Source organism: Schistocerca piceifrons, chromosome 4, assembly GCF_021461385.2.
Source record: "Schistocerca piceifrons isolate TAMUIC-IGC-003096 chromosome 4, iqSchPice1.1, whole genome shotgun sequence".
Classification (NCBI taxonomy): domain Eukaryota; kingdom Metazoa; phylum Arthropoda; class Insecta; order Orthoptera; family Acrididae; genus Schistocerca; species Schistocerca piceifrons.
In genome coordinates this window covers 611,133,876-611,139,251 of record NC_060141.1, presented here as the reverse complement: position 1 = coordinate 611,139,251, position 5,376 = coordinate 611,133,876, and the positions used below count along the sequence as shown (strand labels likewise).

General features: G+C 43.2%; 1 pseudogene; it reads right to left on the bottom strand.

Moving 5' to 3' along the window:
- Positions 1 to 1,206: 1,206 nt before the first annotated feature.
- On the bottom strand, positions 1,207 to 1,324 carry LOC124796549 (annotated as a pseudogene).
- Positions 1,325 to 5,376: the final 4,052 nt, after the last annotated feature.

The following is a 5,376-nucleotide window of genomic DNA, read 5'->3' as shown; positions in this document are numbered from 1 at the left end:
CAAATATGCTGTTTCCTCCAATCTGTAAGCGTGTCATTGGAGCGTTTAATATTAGTAGACGAAATAACGTACATCCCACGAAATAGCTGTTGAAAAACAGTTATTTAATGAATAGGCAAAAAGAGAATTTCATAGTCAAATTAGTTTTAAGTGGTAGTTGTCGTGATCCACCGCTAATTTTCTAATACTTTCAGTCCTGCGTTCAATCTGTGTTAAATGCATCGCACTTTCCTCAGCGTAACTTTTAAAAGACTTTCCCCTGCTAAAACATTTCATGGTATCTGCCATCGGTCTGTCCCATGATTGTTGATAACTAAATGGAAGAGACAATTATGGTGCTTATTTCATTGTCTGCAGTGCTACTAACTACTATCGCGATTATTTTTAATGCATAGAATTCGTAGTCTTAGTTACATTGCTTTTTTCAGAAACGGTAACCCAATGTCATTATATCTACATGAGGAAAATAAACATAAAGGTGTCTCATAATTCGTGAAACCTGGCCGTAAACTTGTTACATACAAACGGCAAGCAAGTATGCTTATTACATCATTTAGCTGCGACACGGGGAACGTAAATAGCTGTTAACTGTACTGCTTATTATGTACGTGATACTTAGATAATCGGGAAATGTTACAAATCAAGGCGCTAATGGTACTAGTGGATTCACATACAAAGTTTTTAAATGTCAGTAAGAATAGCGAAATGTGATGTTGTCTAAGAAAGGGTATTTCAGTGATTAAGGACCGACCACAAAAACATCATGAATTAATCAATACTAACGTACTAAAAGGAAATGCTATAAGCAAAAATCTCGGAAGGTTCTTAATCAATTTTCTTCAAATTTTTATCGATACTCCCAAAATAACAGGAGGAACGTACTCTATATATGTTTATAACCAACAATGTCTATGTTTAACGGTAAAACTGGATGAGAAAAAAATACTGTGAAGTGAGAAAGTGTGATTTCCTTTTCTTTCTCGCAGTCTGTTTTAACTACAATAGCACTCCGTCTTCAGGTCACAAGTGGCTCATCGGGACCATCCGACTATCGTGTCATCCTTAGCTGAGGATGTGGATAGGAGAGGCGTGTGGTCAGCACACCGCTCTCACGGTCGTTATGATGGTTTTCCTTGACCGGAGCCGCTACAATTCGGTCGAGTAGCTCCTCCATTGGCATCACGAGGCTGAGTGCACCCCGAAAAATGGAAACAGCACATGGCGGCCCGGAAGGTCACCCATCCAAGTGCCGGCCACGTCCGACAGCGCTTAACTTCAGTAGTCTAACAGGAACCGGTGTTTCCACTGCGGCATGGCCGTTGCCTTAACTACAATAGGAGCGCATTTAAGCTAAGAGACAAGCTGATTTTCGCATATATTGTATCTCTTGTAGTGAGTCGGATGTTTGTGACACGATATTGAGCGTTAGTGACAGAGGAGTGCAAAAGTCATTATTTTGTCAGGGATGGCAGGAGGGAAAGTGTCAATTTGTGGGTGGTGGAATGGGTTCTTTCCTTGGCTCAGTGCCGGCCGGTGTGGCCGTGCGGTTCTAAGCGCTTCAGTTTGGAACCGCGTGACCGCTACGGTCGCAGGTTCGAATCCTGCCTCGGGCACGGATGTGTGTGATGTCCTTAGGTTAGTTAGGTTTAAGTAGTTCTAAGTTCTAGGGGACTGATGACCTCAGTTGTTAAGTCCCATAGTGCTCAGAGCCATTTGAACCATTTGAACCTTGGCTCAGTGGGTGAGGTGAGAGTGAAACATTGGTGGTTCCACTATCAGTCATTTACTGACACATAAGATCCTTTAAGCAGAGTAATACACTGTGTCTTAGCACGCTCAATACCTCGCGCCAGCGGGGCGGAGCGGAGCCGTAGCGTGCAGATTCCAGTGACCTTGCAGCGACAGTTCGTGTTGCAGCGGACCGCCAGGCGGCGTATTCCTCAATTTGTTGCTGTATCCGTCAGCCACTTCGGAAGTGGTGCGTTCTTTTCCTTTTGAATTAGCTCGTCGCGTTTTTAACAACTGGCTGTTGCGTCTTGCGGAGTGTTCCGTCATGGAATCAAACAAGCGAACCTCAGGTTCGGCGGCCTCTGGCGGAGTTCATTAACCACTTTGTTCAGAGGTGACTCTGGTATCATCTGGGATGGTATCTTCTGTGTTGACCTATTGGCGCGGTACCGACACCTTCTTCTGTCGAGAAGCGTAGCGACTAAGTCGTTGCAGCGAAGTATCACGTCCGCTGACTAATCATCAGTCCGTCCATCTAGGCGAAAAAACGTTTTTTCGCCTCTTGTCTCCCCTCAAAGTACCACCTCATGCCCGTTTGTCGGAGGTATTCTTTGCTGTTTTCGCCAATGTTGCGAAGTTTCTAGGGCAGCGACTGACTCTTCGGTCATTGATCTATGCTGCTCACATTGGGCAGAAACGTGACCAATGTCGACACACATGCCAGCTTTCCTTGTTTCACCTGTATGTTGGCATGGTCTGGCCATGCCCTGTCGTCCTCCTACGCATCACCAGATACGTCATGCACATGAATTCAGTATGAGTACAGTTCCTGGAGCATTCATCGCTGATGTAGGAACCGCGCTGGTCGTTGTTTTCAAAAAAATGGTTCAAATGGCTCTGAGCAGTATGGGACTTAACTTCTGAGGTCATCAGTCCCCTAGAACTTAAAACTACTTAAACCTAACTAACCTAAGGACTTCACACACATCCATGCCCGAGGCAGGATTCGAACCTGCGACCGTAGCGGTCGCGCGGTTCCAGACTGTAGCGCCTAGAACCGCTCGGCCACCTCGGCCAGCCAAATAACACATAATTATTATACACAACTATAAATAACACATTATTATGATATGTAATTATTAAGCACTCTGCATTCCTCATTCGTCAGGAAAAATCCGTCCTCGAATTTCGTCCTATGTCTATCTACAAATAACTAACAAACACGAAACAAAAACAAAGTGGAAACAGTACTCTGCGAGGAAAATTATGTAATAAATTCAATCCATTATATCTTGAAATACATCAGCATTAAGAAAACTTCTGAAAGTAATGTTAGAAGTATCGTTAAATGACAATCAGTAACAGTGTAGCGAAGTAGCAAGCAACAATTATCTCTACCTACGTTTTAGCATTATATGAATATTCTCAGAATATTTGTAGCCATTCAGCAGGAATTTGATGTAGTGCTATGTTATTGTGCCTTGGATTTTCGTCTGATGCACAGAAAAGCAGTACAAAGTATAATTATGTAGAAGAACAGTCTTGCCTTGTTGTGCAGTTATAAGAATATACAGGGTGAAAAGTGTTTAAACTGACAAACTCTGGGAGGTTGTAGGGGATATCAAAACAAATATTTTTTCCTAATGTCATTTTTTCCTATGATGATTATTTAAACCGGTGGAGGTCGTATTACGCTCGTCAGTTGTTAGTCGCCGTATTACGATCTTCAGTTGTCAGAGGGCGTATTACGCTCTTCAGTTGTAGGCAACTGCTGCCCACCAGTGTAGTAGTGCATTGTCTCTGTTTACTACTGGAGCGATACAACTGGAGTGAGTACACTGAAGTGGTTGGTGCATACTACGTAGCGCACCACAACGGACGAGCTACACAGCGGGTTTATCAACAACAATATCCTAATCGCCATATCCTACATCATACGACCTCTGCTGCTGTGTACCAACGTCTGCGTGAGACCGGGTCATTTAGCAGATTACCTGGACAGGGACGCCGTCGCACGGTAAGAACGCTGCAATTTGAGGAAGCTCTCTTTCCGCATGTGGAGTGGGATCCTTCAATCAGTGCGCTTCTTCGTTACTGTGAGGGTCGGTGTTGTTGGGGACTGTTTAATTGGGCCGTATCTGCTACCTAAGCCATTAAATGGCAGGCAGTATTACAATTTTCTCGCCAGAGCATTGCCAGAATTGCTGGAAGGCGTCCCGCTCCCTACAAGACAACAGAAGTGGTTCCAACATGACGGGGCGCCGGCATATTTCGGTCGTGGTGTGCGTCAGTTCCTGGACCGACGGTTCCCAGAAACGTGGATTGGCAGAGGTGGTCCTGTACCATGGTCTGCTCGATCCCCAGATATGTCCCCTCTGGACATTTTTGTGTGGGGCTAGATGCGCAACCCTGTTTACGCAATTCTGTTGCATCAGAAGAGGAACTGAAATTGGGTTGTGTTAATTTGTTGTCTCTTGGTCATAAAAAAATGGGAAAGTGTTGGTTTAATTATTTTTAGGGAAAAATATTTGTTTTAATGTCCCCTACAACCTTCCAGAGTTTGTCGGTTTAAATACTTTTCACCTTGTATAATGACTGCAGGATAGAGCATTAAAGGGAATTGCTTATGTACGATATATTTTGAGCACCCAGTGGTTGCATAGGTGTTTTTGGCAAGGAAATTTGTGGATACGTTCCGATAATATTGGTCGAAATGGTTATGGTTGCATATAAGTGAAATTTCACGCCTGAGAGAGAACATAATGTGACATTAACTATCAGTTCACTATCGCAGAGCTCAACATGTTCGATTGTAGCAGTGGCACCATGGTCAAAACAGTGTGCAAGGATATCCGTCAGTTGGTGAACTGCATAAAACCTGTGTTCTCCTACTTGCTCAGAAGAATATGGTGTAGCAGTTAGTATGTCACACGTGCAATTTGAGGCTTTGTGTTTCTCAAAAAATAGCTGGGATTCACAATTATCGGTGTTCACTTCTGTGACACGTGATAGGCATACGGTAAGCTGCTACTTAATTCTGCAGCTATCATTACTGCAGTAGCATTCGATGTTTTGGACATTAGGAATACTTGACTTGTTCGAAATTGTAAAAATTTATTAAGTTTGTCCCATTTCAGTACGAAGCAGTTTTGCCAGTCACCAGGAAGAAAATTTGAATTCGTAATTTTACATAATCTACGTCCACTAGTACTTCCGCCAAGTAATACTACTACGGCAAGTGTTCCTTATCTGGAAAGAAGATTAATTGTTGTGACTATGGAAACTGTTTTCGAATCTGAATCAATATGAATATAAAGTTTGTTTGCGATAGCAAAATTGGTGATAAATGTCCCTCTACTGCATGTTGGACGGCTTCCTTGAGATCCTCTGCTGTTAGCCGTGCATCCACTAACTCATATATACGTAATCGAAGTAACCTCGCTACTGAGATCTTCTTACCCTCTAAATGTAGTCTGGTTCGTATTATATTTATAGCGGTATTCAATGCCGCGGTGATATCTTGGAGATACTTGCTCAATTCTTGCGTAACATTCTTAATGGCCTTGATGTTATTGACTACTGCCTCGTGGTGTGCCAGGCAACAGTGGCCTATTTGAGACCGGCTGTAATTGTAACGCCTGTAATGTA